The sequence below is a fragment of the Corvus hawaiiensis genome, chromosome 7 (assembly GCF_020740725.1).
Source record: "Corvus hawaiiensis isolate bCorHaw1 chromosome 7, bCorHaw1.pri.cur, whole genome shotgun sequence".
NCBI classification, from domain to species: Eukaryota; Metazoa; Chordata; class Aves; order Passeriformes; family Corvidae; genus Corvus; species Corvus hawaiiensis.
Genome location: NC_063219.1, coordinates 36,190,523 through 36,207,946, shown reverse-complemented (window position 1 = coordinate 36,207,946; position 17,424 = coordinate 36,190,523). Strand labels below are relative to the sequence as shown.

Here is a 17,424-nt window from a genome sequence, read left to right as displayed (position 1 = left end):
ATGACAGTTACTCTTGTCAAAGGCTAATGAGGTTGTGTGTATAAAGCTCTTCTGTAATTTCAAATTGGATACAGACCTGCATAGACTGATTCATTCCACCCACTCAAAAATAGAGAAGACTTCCCAAATCTTTCCTTTCCCCCAAAGTAAGCACTGAGTCCTTTGTTATAATCCAGATGATCTCTGAATCACTGGTGGCTCCTTCCCAGCAAGACAGCTGGTTAAAGCAGGCAGCTCAGTGGCTCTGGCCTTTTGGGTTTCCTTCACTGGGCAAGTTGTAAGGGACAAAGATGATGAACCTCAAAAGGAGCTTTTGTTTTCTTACTGCTTCTTTAACTGAACTTTCTGGGAAGCTCGAAGATCTGGTAAAGCCCATTTAACTTCTCCTGAAGTAACAAGGTGTTGTATATCCTGACAAAATGTCATATTCTCTTTCTCCTTTCTTAGCAGTTTGAGTTTTTTCCCCTGGTTGATTTGTTTTTTCAGCAGTGCTCCTGAAAGGTCACGTGAGTCTCAAATTCTACTGGTCTTGGCAGCAGCTGTGGACTTCTCTGCTGTTGCTGCTTTTCAATGCATGTGTTTTCTTTAGATTAAAAGGCAAAGTACATTCATTCAAGGCTTAGGCAGTTTAGCATAATTAATTGCACAATACAAATAATTTAATTAAGTTTAAACATTGCTGAATTAAAGTGCTTAAAGAAAGCACATTTGCTGTTTTCATAATGCCAGACATACTCTCTCTGTCTTCACTGGAGATTATTTTTTCCAGCATACTCAGCGTGAGAAAGTGGCAGAGAATATGAACAGCCCCCAAAAACCCAAACCCTGGTGAGGGCCCCTTGCACGTGTAAGAAGAGCATCAGCTGCTCTTCTTGTAAGACAAGTGATTCCCTGCACTGTTGAAAGGACATCATTTTGAGAAGGCTGAAATTATTCATGTCACTCTCTGCCCCTTCAGTTCTCTCCTGAACAGGTTGCCCTTGCCCCAAATAACTGTGAATATTTTGTATTGTTATGTTGTGTTTCACACATCTGTCCTAAAGAAAATGGATTGAACCTGTCTGTCAGCCCCTTGTGCTCTCCAGACAATTATGATTTCTTCATTACTCTTCCCATGATTGGATATCTTTTAGAGACTTAAAAATAAGGTCTTCATCAAGTTGGCAATCCCTCGGGCTCACAAGTCTCCCAACACCCTAACCATTTAATCTAATTTGTTATGCAGATAGAAATGAAGATCTGCTTTCACTGCTGCCCTGGGGAGAGGGGGCAAAATGCTGTGAGGTGTCAGAGACCCAACCTCCACCCAGAGGGACCACGGTGTGTTCTCCGAGAGGTTTGTCCTCAAACCTGCTCATTCCTTTTTGCTCGGTGACTGTTTTCACCTCCATAATACGGTCGCTGCTAGTTATGCCTAGCACTGCATATTTCTGCCTTTCTGCTACTCAAGAAAAAGGTTAAGAATGAAAATATCTGCCAGCTAAGGTCTTTTCAACTGTTTTCCAAGATAGAGTCCAGCCGAGACATTTTGTATTGGCAGCTGGTGAAACATTCACAGAAGTGACATCTGCCCATTAAAAACATCCCACTTATTTTTCCTTGTCCTTAGAGATTTCAAGACTGCAAATGATTTTCATGAGAGATGTAACCTTAGATCAAGTTATGTAAAAATACATCACTTCCATCAAATGAAATAATCACAGTATGCTACAGGAATATTAAACAACTGCCTTCCTGCGTGGCATGCGCGGGAAATTTTGGAGTTTTCCTCTCAGTACCTCCAATTGTTATTTCATATTGTGACACCTGTAATTGTATATAGCAATCTAGATTTAAAAATCCTGACAAGGCTGCTCTGGGTTCCACTGCGTACATAAATCCATCACAGCAGATGAGATAGATTTTAAATTAATGGTACCACACCAAGCACTGAAATAAAAGCAGTAGCTGCACTTATCCTTGTAGACTAATAGCTGCAAATGATTTTATGAATCATTAGTTCAGATCCTATAGTCCTACCAATTTGAAGCCATTTCTAGATTAATGCTTTTTTGTCTGTGATATGATATTAATAGGTAACTGAAGAGCATGCAGTTTCTAGCGGTGTGTCACAGCAACATTTTAGTGATGGAAGGGAGTTTGTAGTACTGGAATAACTGACGGACTGCTGGGATTTGGATAGCTGGCAGTTTTTTCAGGAGACTGTCTCCTGCGTGAAAACCAAATTCTGAGCATGCATTGCCTGCTGCTGAGTAGTTCTGTTTGGATGATAACCATTCTGCTCTCCTGAGACCCCACCTGCACTGCTGTGTCGAGCTCTGGGGCTGTCTGTATAAGAAGGACACGGAGCTGCTGGAGCGAGTCCAGAGGAGGCCATGGAGATGCTCCAAGGGCTGGAGCCCCTCTGGAGCCAGGCTGGGAGAGCAGTGGTTGTTCACCTGGAGAAGAGAAAGCTCTGGGGAGAACTTAGAGCGCCTTGCAGTGCCTAAAGGGAGAGCCGAAGAGGGACTTCAGACCAGGTCAAGGAGTGAGAGGACAAGAGGGAATGGATTTAAAATGACAGAAGTTAGGTTTAGATCAGATAATGGGAAAAAATTGTTCCCTGTGAGGGTGGCGAGGCCCTGTCACAGGATGCCCAGAGAAGCTGTGGCTGCCTCATCCCTGGAGTGTCCAAGGCCAGATTGGACGGGGCTTGAAGCAACCTGGGATAGTGGAAGAGGGGTAGGAACAAGATTATCCTTAAGGTCCCTCCCAACTCCCACCAGTCTGTGATTCTATGATTCTATGCATAGGGCTCTCTGTAAGCTTGATAATCACACAAAAGCTTCAAATACAGCTCTGTGAGAGTAATTTATAGTTATGTAGAATGAGAAAAACTATTTTAGTGGTTATTTTAAAGTAAATGAGTCTCAACTACTACCTTTCAGCTTATTAGATATTTAATATTAATGAAACTAAAAAGATGCAGTAGAATTGGGTGAAAAAATATAACATGGTGTGTCTGCTCCTATTCAGGCAGGCAGAATAACACTCATATTTTCCACCTCCCTGTCATTTTCCTTAGGGAATTTGGGGTCTCTGCTTTCCACTAAGTGCACAGAGCCAGGGAGATGAGGCTCTTCCCTGTGCATATTTAGACAGTGATGGTATGATGTCACGTCTTTAACATGATGGCGGGGAAAAAATCTATGGATCTGTTGTTACTTAATTAGTCTCTTTATCATGCTGCTGAATCCAGGAGGATCAGAGGTTAGTAATAACAATGTGATCTAAGGACCTGCAGTGCTCGAGGGCTGACACTTGAAAGGGATGCACTTTCTATAATGATAAGGTCTTGGAAAATGTTGCAGTTTTAATGTTACTGCTGCATTTAGTTTGCTTCTCTTTCCACAGTGGAGTAGTAAGATGTTGGATTTATTTTCTTTCTTATCCCAGATGAGAGACTGACATTCATTTATACCTCATTTGAAACAAAAGTTAGAACACAACTTTTTTTTCCTCTTTTTCTTCTACTCTACTCTGAATTTCTCAGCTACAGCGCTAAAAATAATAGAAGTCTGTGTATTTACCAGTCGTCTGTAAATAAAACTTGCAGGCATGCCTACGTTTTAAACTCACTATAATCTTACCATATATTAATAGGTGCAGAGGTCAGATTCTGCTATTGACGTGCTAACACTTTTTAGGTAGATGGACAATATTCTGTTTAGATCCTGCCATGAGACACATTCTTCAGTGTCTGAGCCGCAGTCCTTGAGCACACCCAGGCTGACATTGATGTCTGCCGAACGTGCTGTGCAGGGTGCGGGAGAATTATCTCCATCATTATGTGCCTCCGCGCTCCTTAAATAAGCTGGAGCAACGGAAGAGGGGAGAAAGGCAAGAGCAAGGCTTCCAGAGGATGTTTGTGCAAACCTGGGAAGACAGATGGGTGTTACACCCAGCACACGCTGGCGTAGGAGGCTCCTTCAGCCCAATGTGACCCACATTCCTGCTGGAGGAGAGAACGGCACAAAGTCAGTGTCGCTCTCCCTCTTCCTAAGTTTCTTCTTTTTGTTGTTTTTTCTCCATTCAAGGTTAATTACAGAAGGATCTCGTGCCATATAAATTAGAGTAACCAACCCATCAATTTCAGCCGTGGTGCCAGAATTTCCACCAGCTGAGGAAGAGTCCTCGAGCCCTTTGGGAAGTTCGCAGGGGGTATCGCGTACCTGAGTCAGCCTCCTCTGTCTGGCTGCCCTAATTAATTCCTGAATGTTGTGCTCAAACATATCATGGTATTCATCAATTCCCCTCCAAATAAGCAAGAAAAATTCCAGGAAGGTTTTTCTGTCATTACTGATGTTCGTAATGCAGTGAGATTGATGGATTACACTAAAATCCTCACTGTGGCAATGGTGCATTTTGAAACGCGCTGGAAGAGAAAACAGATTTAGTGCAGGGGTATGCAAGAATATTTAAAGGTGTTGTGATGAAACATGCTGGGTTTTGAAGGGATGAGGGAATATCAGAAAAAACCATATGTTTGAACAAATGTGTAAATCATGAGATCAAAACCTGTACTGAGCTTGCAGAGAAAAATTCAGCTTTGCAAGTGCATCCCTTTATAATTTATTTTTTGTATTTCATAATAAAAAATGTACTGTATTGTGTGGGCAGTCTTTGGAAAAACCTTAGTGGTGTGAGACACACAAAAGCCTTTACAGGAGGTGGTTAAAGGGCTTATCAGTAAATTAGAATGTGCAGTTGCTTAGAAGTACTTAGAGTGAGCATTCTACATGCAAACATTTTTGTAGAAGAAAAATTAGTTTTCATATATAATTTGTATCCGAAAATTAGAGAGGAGCAAAGCACAGGATCATAGTAAATGAGCTTTTAGATTGTAAAATTTGTTGTTGGCAAATGTGGCATTGGCCACTATTTTTCGGCTCCATGCGTTAATTACAATGTGTGTGGAAAATGTGCAAGTAACCATAAAAAAACCCCAAACTATATTTGTTCCACAAATGGCCAATACACAACTGTCCAGTCTGCTTTTATTTATCACTAAAAGCAGGAAAATTTCTTACACAGTAGAGGAAAACATGTCTTTGTAAAGATAGAAAGTAGGATTACTAAATCCCAGGAAACATGACTTCCAAAACTAACCTGCCACTTTCATCCCAGAAACAGCATTTCACCTTGAAAACTATTTCTTGATCTTGAGCATTTGATACTTGGTGCAGCTGTCTTGTGTGGTCAAGAAAATCAGACTCTTAGGGACTTCCATGTAAAGGGTCACACCAGGCTTTCAAGTCTGTTTTAGACAAATCTGAGCAATCGCAACAAACAAACTCCTGCATCCTCTACTGAAAACTTTAATTTCTGCCTCCAAGATCCTCTCTGCTCTAATTTTTTTTTTTTCCAGAAATGTATCAAGCTTCCTTTCAAATCAATTTGCCTATATCACCTTCTTTGAGAAGCCTGCAAATTGTCAAAAATCTCCTAAATTCCAGTCTAAATTTATTCATGAACAATTTATAGCCCCATGGTCTTGTAAAAGTATCAGCCTTCAAAGTTAAATAATTCTTCTCCCTCCTGGCAGTTTACTTCCAAATGCACCTATAAAGAACAACTGTATCCCCTCTCAGACTTCATTTTGCTAGGCTAAACAGACCAAGCTCCTTTTAATTTCCTTCTCCTTAATCATCCTACCTGGACTTGGCTGTACTTTTGCAAACCAAGGTATGTGGAATGGTTCATGTTGTGTCCTGCTAATGCTTTCTGTGGCAGTCTAGTCTCTGCTCAAAACTTAACTTCAGCAGTTATCTGGTACTAAATTCTGCAAATAAGAGAAATACTTACAAGTTAATTTAAAAAAACTTACTTATTATTATCGGCAAGAATTACCCATTTGATGACAGTGCCTGTTACTGCCTAATTGCTTGGGTTGGACTCGAGCCTTTGCATTCAAACAAGCAAAAGCTTCTGAGAACCCTGATTTCTCTAATTAATTTTATTGCTCTCTGTTCCAAAAGAGGCATCTTCACCGTAGGGATGCAATTTTTAGGTTGAAACGTGACTGGTCTAAAGCCATCCTAAGCAGGCTTACAGTTGCTATAAACAGAAAAACAGCTCCTGTGCTGTCCTCCTTAATTTCATCAGCCATGGCACCAGACAAGTTCTTCAGCGTATGATAAGATCCATAAACTTACAGTTTCACCTCCTTCTTGCTCATTTTGCAGCTTATGCTCCTTTTGACACCTCACCTGGTTCATCAAATTAATTTAAATACAATTTTTCACTAATTGGGTGATTAGACAGCATTCACTGTAGTCCTCCTTTTGTCCTCTGGGATTTTCACCCAGTGCAAGGAAACATCATTTACGTTGCTCCAGATTGCATAAATATTTGTGAATGAGTATTAAAATCTCAGATGTCAAGTACAGTGCAAAAAAGGCACTGATGAATCTCCTTCCGTGCCCTCATTTGGTGGTGCTGAGGTGACCTGCCAGCTAGCTAGATGGCCCTTCAGTGATCTTATCATTTTGTGTCAGCTCCCAAAAGAGCAAATGGTGGAGAGGCGAGTCTGTCTGGCAGCAGTGAGGACTCTGCTCCAGGTCTGCCTGCCGTGACCTGCCCAACCCCTCCGTCACCGCAGCTGCACATTTGGTAAATTACAGTTATCTGGGCCCTGGCAGGGGCAAGGGACCTTGGTTATTAAGAATTAGGAAGAGCAGAGGAATAGTACAGGCAGTCAGCGGGAGAGCTGAGATGATAACTCACGGTGTCTTCACCTGGACCCCAATGCTCTTTGCACTGAAGTCGAGCTTATCGTGGTGAGCGGCTCTCAGAGCAAATAGGGGGCATTTTATCAGTTTCTGCAGCAGCACATTGCAGAGATGCAAAATTCATGACACTGCCCCAAGACACGAGGCAGGTCTATATAAAAAGTGTCTTCAGACTCCCAGCCCTGTGCTTTAACCTCTGGCTGTGCATCTTCTCGGGGCTCTCTTGTGGCCGAGAGGAGGGTTCGAAGGAGTGACCTCTGGGATGAACAGAGGGTGTTGGATCCTCCTCTGGGGCAGGTGGGGCTCGGTGGCAGGGAGGTGTCAGGGACTGTCTGCCCCTGTGTGCTGGCCTAAGGGACACCTGGGAGCATGGGAGGGGAGGGAAGCTGGCCGTGGATGAGCACAAGGTCACCCACAGACTGGTGATAGTTGGTGACTGAGTAGAGGTACAGAATTACTAAGATTATTCTTCCTTTTCTCTGTTAGAGATGGGCACTAAGTGAAGCTGTCCTTTGTGTTCATGCCCTTAGAGACAGAAAAGGTGCATGAAATTATATTGGTGTTTTCAAAAGCTGAATGCTGCTTTGCCAGAAATAAACTATTCCTTAGCATTTCAGACAGAGCCAATACATGTCAATTAATATCAATACAGTGCTGTGCCAGTGAGAGGCCACAGGAGATTGTCCTGAACTGTCAGCTGCTGGGAGCAGAGACATTTTCAACATCATGCCAGGCTTCTCTCTACCTGGCTTGGACACCACCATTATGGTAAGTGGCCACTTCTCTGCCTTCCCCTGTCCTTTCTTCTGTGCCCAGAGGCAGTGCAAGAATGCTCACTAATTTTCAGCAGGCATCAGCTCTTGTCTTAAATGGTATGAAAGCAGCTACTTGATGGTAATTTGTTTGTAGTAGGTGTTATGAAGAAATTGGAACCACTCTTGATTAGAAAATGCCTCCCTTATTCACAATTCATTAGCTGAATAGAAGATACAAGTGAAGGTGCTTTCTGTAGCGGTGGATTTCTGTTTTCATAAAGTTAATCATGCAGCACATGCCTCAAAAGTCCCCAAACCAGACATTTAAGAAGTGTGAATTTTTTGATACAGGAAAATCAAACTAGCTGGGGAATGCACACCTCAGTGGAATCACACGTGAAAAGAGCTGGTGGATTTTTAAGACAGGAAATAATATTTCCTCTGCCATCACCTGAGTATCAACAAAGCAGTTCTGCTTTTGGGATGTGCCTTGTGCTTTTAATGTTGTGCTGCTGGAAAGGCTGCAGATGCCTGTGGATGGTAATATGGTTTTCCTGCTTCTCGTCAAACCCCATGCTGCACTTCTTTTCCAGGGTTTGTGAGGAGTCACCTGTACAGGGATGCCTACTTTTCCAAAATATGCAGAAAACTAGATATTTGAAGACATTTAATGCCATCCCATTTGCTTTAAATGCGGGTTAGAAGGGTGTTTTGGAACATGCAGGGCAGTAGGTGTTGGTTGAGCAAAGGCAGTTACAAAGTTCCATGTAAACACATATCTGAAGTTAAGATATGTCAGGACTGGAAACCAACATGATTCACTTGATGGGTGGTTCTGTTTTCTCCTGTATATTTGACACTTTGATGTGTGCAGGACAAGAGAATGGCTATTACAGGTGAAGATGATGTCATTTATTTAAAAAAACCAGTAAAATGTGGATTCCACCCCCGCCAGATCATGACTGCAGTTCCTGGAGTCACCTCCCCAGAGATGCAAGTGGATGATCATGTGCTTTATACATCTGAAGGCTGCTTTATGGAACTACAGTTGGAAAAATTCTACAGAAAAGTATCTGTGCTTTAAGTGCCAAAGCCTTCAGGCTGAAAGCAGCCCCTGGAAATACTTTTTTTGAAAGCCCATATTGACAGACTGAGCTCTAAGCATGGTTACACTGATTATTTGGCACTGTAGTCTCCTCTGAACTAAAATACGCCGCCATTAGATGGATTTTTGGTCAGGTGCTATGTGAATCTCAAAGAATGACAACCTATGTACTACAGCGGTTAGGTTTTCTTCTCTATTATTAGGGGTAACTTTCTCCTGACTATTGAAAGAATGGTGCATTTTCCACTGAAAAACTCCTGGATAAAAGACATCAGATAGCAGGGGCTGGTGTTCCTGGAAGAAGAAACACTGACAGCAGAGGGAAATGGGGTCATGAAATACCAACTGTTCATCGTTAAGGGCTTCTCTCACTCCCATGTGCTGTCATTGTCTCCCTTTTGCCACCTCCTATGTCCTCAGTTATGTATCATTGCCCTTAAGTCTTACTCAATTTTTCTTAAAGCAATTCTCAGCTTTTTCCTTGGCTGCTCTATAGAGCTCTGGCCACAATTAGAGATTCACACTCATGTTCTTTCCTCTCACTTGCCTCTGGCGGGGTATTTGCAGCATCCTGAATAACAAATGTGCATTTGCATGCTGTAGATGCTGACTGTGGCAGTGATCATCATCATTTCGCTGTCGTGGTGTGCAGCTTTTAACCTTTTGTTATACCCATCTGTTGTCTGTGCCTCACCTTATGCTGTGGTTATGAAATGGTTGTTGTGGGGATCATCTGCCTGAGATAGCTGTTTGTACAGCACTTCTAACCTGCTCCAGTCCTAATCCCAAAGCAGAGCTTTTAATTGTTGCTGCAGTGCAAATATATTGACAAGGTCAGGCCAGATGTTATGAAAATTAAAGCCACCTTTTGTCTGTCTCCCTCGATGCCAGTGCCCTTCACTTACAGAGAGAAATGCTGTTTACGTGCCCTCAGTTGGAAAAAATTCTTCCTTGTCAGGGTGTTGAGGCCCTGGCACAGGTTGCCCAGAGCAGCTGTGGCTGCCCCTGGATCCCTGGAAGTGTCCAAGGTCAGGCTGGATGGGGCTTGGAGTAACCTGGGACAGTGGAAGGTGTCCCTGCAATGGGACATGGGTTGGAACGAGATGATCTTTAAGGTCGCTTCCAACCCAAACTATTCTATGATTCTTTCAGTGCTTCAGCTCTGTGGGCTTTTAGTAACTTCTCTCCCATTTAGGTTATTCCTATAGTTCATTTCTGTGCTCTATGTTGTGCAATGATGTCTCTTAAGCCAGGGAGCATGGCTGAGTTGTGGCTCAGAAGATTCTTTGGGCTCCACTTTGGGGTCCTTGCCTTATCAGTTCCACACCTTTGGCAAGCCCCATGGAGATGCCATGGACAAGCAGAGCCCTGATGATGGATAATCCTCATGCCAGTGATTATGGGTAAGGGATTCCTTTCCCTTCATGCACCTGTGAGTGAGCATAACAACTGTTTTCCCCTGGGTTTTGAAGCATCCTTTGCAGGCTACCATAATTGAAAAGGTTAGATGGAATGGCTGGTAAATTTAAAACTGATAGCATTGTCTCTTGTAATTTCTTTATGCTCATTAATGAGCCTTCATCTCCTTCTGTTCATATTAGGGAGGTAAAAGAGTAGTGGAAGTTGAGATACACAGAAAGGCTTTGACAAAAGCCAGTCTTCCATGAAATAGAATCTCAACTTTAAGGAAAAAAATGACCCACTAATAAATTACATTCCAAAATGTGTCTTCACATAAAGCACAAAGTCTGATTTACATAAAAACATGTCTGGGAGCTCTTAAGTTCTTGTTCCGCCACAAGCCAAGATCTCTTTCAGAAAGACAAACGAGAAGTGTCCCCACTTGCAATCTTTTGTAGAAAACGTATGGTTTTCCAGTGTCTCCTGTTACAATGAAATTGCTTTCCTGAGCTTAGACTGTTGATGGGCCAGTGCAGAGGAAGCTTGGGAATATTGGAGTTTTGGAATGCTGTACACTTCCCTCCAGTACCTAGAAAATCCCTGGCACCTTTTGACATGTGTGGACACTGATAGGGATCACGCACACAGGTTTGAGCCTTTAGAGTAAAGAACAGGAAATTTTTTTCCCTGGGGGAATATCATAGACAGCAGCAGTAAGTAATGATGCCAGCTAATGCCAATCATGATTAGGGTTTGTAGGAGAACACCCACTATGGGACTGATCGTGCTTCTCCTCTGTGCTGTGAGAGACTTTGCTGCCTCACACTTGTGTTTTCACTCAGGGTGTGCCCATGGTGAGAGCCCTGTGCTGGGGCTGTGCTCACAGATGAGCTCCCTCAGAGCTCATCAGGACAGCAGATTTTTGGGAAAGTGCTGGTTCTGAGGATCTGCAGGCGGTGCTGCTGAAGGCCAGCCCAGTGCACGGCAGAATAGATGCAGGGAAAGGTCGTCACGTCCCACTTTCAGAGGGGCTCATGGGCTCTGTGTTGAGCAGGATTTCTCCCCATGGACTCTGCTATCTGTAAATGGCACCAGTTCCTTCAAATCTCTGCTCCTGGCCAGGTTTCCATAAAGTCTGTATTTGTTGATTAGGCTCTTACACTAGAAAAAGAGCAGTTACAGAAACACTGTGAACCTATAAGGTGTGTTAGTTATGGAAGGATAAAGCAACAAAAAGAAATTACTCCTTTTATTTTTCTTCATGACTGTGCTTTCTGAGAGTTAAAATGTTTTCAGAAAGAGCTGAGAAATTCAGATGAAACATGAAATGAATTAGCATTCAGCCTTAGTATCCGTGATTTCTTAATCCTTCCTTAGACTAACATCTCCCCAAAACAGCCTTATAAGAAAAACAGACCAGGAAAAAAGGAGCATATAGCAGCAACTTACAGGTTTTCTCAAAGGTTAATTAATTAAAATTAATTGTGAAGTGCTGCAGCATTGAACAGTAGCTTTGAATTTGATAATGAAAACAAAAACGAAAAAAAAATTGAGAAAAAAAGAAAAACAAGGAAAAACCCATATGGAACTATCCTGGGCTTGCAGATGTGGTTTTTTTCTCCTCTCTGAGTAGGTTCAGTTTGCAAACTTAACTCAGACAATTTACAAATATAATTGCAGTTGAGAATTAATTTAGGGGCTGTGTGGTGTGGTGGAAAGAACAAAATGTTTTCATTAGGAAAGTAGAGATCAGCAGTTCTGTACAGGACAAAGTGAGCAAGAACATACCCATGTACTTCACAAATAGGGGGTGACTTTAAATGACATTGGCCCCTGATTTTGGGCCTTTTCTCTTTAGATTAAAATAGATACCGAATCAGTAGTGAAAAGAATGGAAGGATCTTTTTTTTCTTCAGTTCCTCTCGTGGAATCTTTTCAGAAATAGCCCTGTCTGGTTCGGGTGGTTTCTCAGAGGGATCTGTGTTGTGGGGTACAGAAACAGGACCAAAATAGTCACTGGGAGGAACTGGGAGCACTTCTTTCATGTCCTTCTCTCTCCAGTTCAGTGCTCTGAGGAGACAGTTGTCTATTAACATTGAAGCAGGGCTAAGAAACGCCCTAAAGTGTTGTGGGCAAATGTTAGGAGTTTCCAGCCCAGACTGCTCACCAGAGGTAGGGGATGGAGTCGATTGAAGATTGATTTCTTCAAGGCCAAAGTCAGTGGCAGAGTTAAAACCAAACCCAGAACCCTCTTCCTTTGTCCTGGTGTGCTGTTCCCTCTCTCATCTCTCTCTGCCTCTCGCCTACCACTGTCTCAATGTCTGTGCTGCTGGTGCTGAGAGCACCCACCTGGCAGCTGGGAAACGCATGGCCAGGAGCATCACAGCACTGTGACACCCCCAGGATGCTGCAGAGCCTGTGGTGGGCAGGCTCTGCCACTGATGAAGTTGAAGGAATTCAGGGCACAGCCTCCCCCCTTCCCATGGCCCAAAACAAGAGTCTCACCGTGCAGGAGAATTCATTTCACTTGGTTTTTCATCTGCTGAAGTAATAGGGTCAGATCAGTGGGGAAAGCAGAAATTACTTTCAAGTTTCCTGACTCCCTGAGAAGGCTGCTCTCTGTATATGATGTGGTTACAGCTCCCAGACTGATGTGTTTATTTTACAGCCACAGCTGAGTGCACAGAGCGGTGTTACACAACAGCTACAACAAAAGTTTACACAAGGAGACACTTAGCTAGTAAACCTACAGCTAAAATAACAGGGTGCAGGTACATGGAGATACATGAGACATGGCTGGTCATGTTTGTTTAGAGCAGACCCATCCTGTCATCATAAAGGATCCCTTGAGCCTTCTCAAAGTCTTATTTCAAAATTGATTATGCTATTTAGCATATACAAGGTTAAGAAAATGAGCACCACAGTCAGATGGCTGGGGAATTGTATCATCCTGTTGCTCTCTTCTCTACTGCCAATAAATTTGGTGGCCAAGGCAGGGCACCAGGTGCAGGATGCTGCCAATTGGGCCAGCTGTGGGAATGGGAGCCTGGATCTCCTCCTATCACTTCAGTTCCTAAGGAGGGCCTGTCTGCTTTGGCTGGGCAGCCTCAATCCTATAGGAAGTTACTGCTGCAAGAGGAGAGCGAAACAGGGGTGGGATCAGAGGAATCAGCCCTTTATCCACCTATTAGAGAGAAGAAATACTACCAGTGCTGTGAGGTTGTTACAAAATGAATTAGATAAAGAAGAAAAGTCATATTCAATTAAATCATGCCCTTTTCCTCCTCTAGACAATGTGACATTGAGGCTATGCTTCACAGTTTATAGATTTGTATAGAAATTGGTGCTAATAGTTCAATTTTGTGTAATTATCGTGCTAGTAATGTTGAAAATGAAGAATCTGGGTAGAGGGAGGAGGAGACAATACTTCTATAAATACTTAATATCCAGAGGAGGCAGATGGGGTAAAATTATATTTAGAGATTAAAGATAAAGCAAAGAACTGCTGCAATCTAATTCCAGCTCTGACCCGGAGTTTCTGTCCATCATGAGATGTCACTAAAGCTCGCTGGGTCTGGGTTATTTTTTTTTTTTTTTCTTAAATCTTTTACATGAAGATAATACCTTACTATCTCACTGGGGCTTTGTGACAATTTGTGTCTGTGTAACGCTTTGAAGCAGAGCTTGTAAAGTGCTAAGCATTATTGAGATGAGATGAGGAGAATCTCTTATCTGAAACATCAAGTTCTTCAGGGATGGGGAAGGAGGCAGTGATCTATTATCTGTAATACTCCTCTGCAGACTAGGTTTGATCAGCCTTAGTGTGATTCAACAAAACCCTGTTCAACTGTGGACAAATGGACATCTCTTTTATAAGTGATGAAATGGAAACCTGGATAAAGGCAGAAATCGCCCGACATAGTCTTTGATCATAATCTATCTGCACCTCAAAGGAGAGCATAATAATACAAACATATTTGCAGAGGTAATCCAAAAATAACTCCTCCTGTTGTTCTGCCTGCACAGAGCCATCAGGAATGTGCTCAGGCAGTTGTTGTTGTTGTTGTTGTTGTTGTTGTTGTTGTTGTTGTTGTTGTTGCTGTCAGCGTTGCACGGTGTTGCTGTTCCAGTTCAGGGGCTGCCAAGTCACTCACGATGGGGGCCGCATCCCAGCAATCCGATGGTGCCTGTTGGCAAAATTTGCAGAGCACTTCAGCATCATCTTTTGGAAAGGTAGTGAAGAATTAGCATGAACTTTGTCACTTGGTAATGATAGACACTGCTAGAGCATCACTGGGTTAATTTAAAGAAATAAAGCCATATTTATGGGGAAAAGATTATTGCAGCGAGAAACACAGGACAGAATCAGCTGTGGAGTCAGAAAGTAGCAGGATGGATGCAGGTAAGTTTCAAGCAGTAGCACAGATTTTCGTCAGTCTTTGAGGAAGAACCGGAGAGAGTAATTTTGCATGTAAAAATGCTCTTTCCTGTCAATAACTCTGTTCTGAAGCAGCACAGAGACTCACTGTAACACTCAGAGGTTCTGCTCTGCTCTTTCAGCAGTTTGAGCTTTCTGGACATGATTTCAAGGTCACACATCAGTGTGACCCCTGTTGTCAATCAAATAATCAGCATTTTGCTCACTTTTGCTCACTCTGTCTGCCTGATACTCTGTTCTGCATCCCTGTGCACAGAGCCAGCCTTTGCAGCCTTGGTGCCTTTTACATGGTGGTTCAAAAAAATAAATAAGACTTTGAATCCTTCTGATTTGCAAATTTTTGAGTATTATGCTTTCCTTTTGAGAAAGGGCTTCCTTTAAGTAAACAACTGGGGAATAAATGCAGATTTCTGAACTTCCTGTTATTCATCTGTTTTTCTTGTGTGACCGCAGCACCCTTCTGTGAGACATGAGACCTGATGAATATTGACACAGAAATAACGACTGACCATTGCTGCAGTGCCTCTTGTGTTATATGTTGAAACCTATGCCTTCATTATTTAATAAAAACAAATGAATGAAATCTAGTATTTCCATTTGCAAGGTGACCTATAAATTGTACCCATAAATTCTTATCATAAATAACCATGTACTTCAAAGTAGGAGTGTGCTGATTTGAACTGAGTTTTTGGAGTATTTGTACTCCCTGAAACACATATTTCACCCAATTTTCATTAATAATTAATCATGACACACTGGTTCTAGGAGGTTAACAAGAACATAGCAAGTATAATACTCCCAGAATTACAAGCTTGGGGTGAACATGGCATGAAGTGTTGGCATCTTTTGCTGCTTTTATCTGTTCTAGCCACTACTTGGGACAGGGATGAATAATGGACAAGTGTTTGTTCTCTGTGCTACCCTGCTTTTCCTGATTATTTTCCCAAGACAATTTTTTATGTCACTAATGATGGACTCAGGTAAGTGAAACTCTACTCTCTCTATAGAAATATATAGATACATATATATATGTATAAAATATACATGGGAAGTAATAGTAGAGCCATCTTTATTTAAGTTTTTCCCTTTAAAGGTTTCATCTACTCCCTTCAGAACCATCCATCTTTCTGAGATGACAGATTTGTATGCCCTACCAGCACAGTATTCCAGGATTGTCCTTATTACGTGTGCCAGGTTTTGCCATGCAGCCTGTGAGCCCCTCCACGCTCACTCGGTAACTCTTTCAGTACCCTAGGATGCTCCTTGTTACTGATGTATTGTCTTTTCAATATGCACTTTGGAGATTTCAGCATGCTAGAAGGTAGAATTGTGGGCTATAGAAGCTCTTAAAAGTCAGATTTTGCCAACCACAGACTTGTCAAAGGCAAGTTTTTAAGGCTAATGAAGGAAGAGTAATGGGATCTCGAACCTCGCAGTGCTTTATATTAATTGCTTGCAAATGCTGACTGCTGGCAACTGTTCCACACTCAAAGCATAATGGACTGGGGAGGCCAAACTTGCATTCCTGCAATGTAGCAGTTTTTTATAAGGCAGTCAAAATAACTGCAGAGGACATGGAAGTGTCTGTGCCCCCCCAGTGAGGTTTGGGAGATCTGCAGGAGAGCAGCCTTGTACATAACCTCCTGTGTTACACACACTTAAATTAGCTCTTTCTGCATTTTCAGGTGAACTCTGAAGAGATGCAAGATAAGAAAAAGAAGGTCCAATATTCCAGCTTTTCTGCTCTTGGCTCTGAGAGCCATTTGTCTCAATTTGCCAGCGTAGTCATAGGTGATACTCACACAAAATACATTTGTTCAAAAAACAGAGCAGACGAATGGAGTTAAAATTCTAGACTTTACTTACTTTCAATATATTGTCTGTCTTTTTCAGGAGAAAAAAATAAAGATATATTAAAGACAGGGAAGCAGTGCTTATCTAGTCTGATAGATTAAAAAGTATTGGGAGATGAGGCAGGGAAAGGCATGCCAAGCACAGGGAGTCTGAGAGCAACAGTTTGGCTTCATTTGACTTCTTTTTGTTAGACAGTTTCCAAGTTTTCAACTGGCTTCATTAGGCTGAAGTGGTTTATCTTGTTTTGTACATTTTGGCCTACTTTTAGCCTTTCTTTCTTTTTCCTTTTACCCTGAAACTCATGTCCTCCTATAAGCAAAGTGAACATGCAGAAAGGGACAGGCTAGCACTTTAGAATGTGACTCTTTTTGTCTTCCTGACTTTTTCCCAGCTCAAAATGTTTTAGCATTTTGTCTGCAGAGACGCGTTTACACAGGTTTTGCATATGAAGCTGCAGGAGTTTTTAAGAGCTGCTAATGGACTAGTTAAAACTAAAGTAACAACTACTAAGACTTTGGGGAATATCCTGTTTATGAAACATGTTTTCAGCATTTCCCTTTATTCACTGGGAATCATTAGGACACTGCACATGTGCATGTTCCAAAAAGCTGGTATTTATTTGTAGCCCTGTGCTGTGGGGATGATAATGAATGAGCAATCGTAGCTTCTAATAAAAAGACTTGGGGCAAAGTACTGGGAACAGTGTGTCTTTAAGAAACCAAATTCCATTTTCTTGTACTGGTTGTTAGCAAGGGATAATAGAAGAGGAATTCATCATTACACTACATTAGATTAAACCTTGCTTCTCCCTTAGGTGTCAGCTCCCTGGAACTGGGTGGGATAGTTACCAGAATGACTCGCTGTGTTTTCGGTTCCAGCAGTGGGAGGTGAGGTGGTCACCACCACGAGCAGTTGAGGGTTGACTTTGGTGTCCCCAGCAGAGCTGAGGGAAAGTTTTCCAGTTTGAGAGGAGACTTACTTGGCTGAGGCCAATCTCCCTTTGGCAGATATCCTCTGCTGCTGGATAGCTCTGTGGAAGGAGAGTGTTTAATAACACTGCACCAGGATTTTGGGAAGATGTAGAGGCTCGCAGGGTGCTCG

At 42.3% G+C, this 17,424-nt stretch overlaps 1 protein-coding gene across 1 annotated transcript in view; it reads left to right on the top strand.

Moving 5' to 3' along the window:
• LRP1B (LDL receptor related protein 1B) overlaps positions 1–17,424 on the top strand; it is a 640,387-nt gene that overhangs the window by 64,479 nt on the left and 558,484 nt on the right. The window lies entirely within an intron of this gene.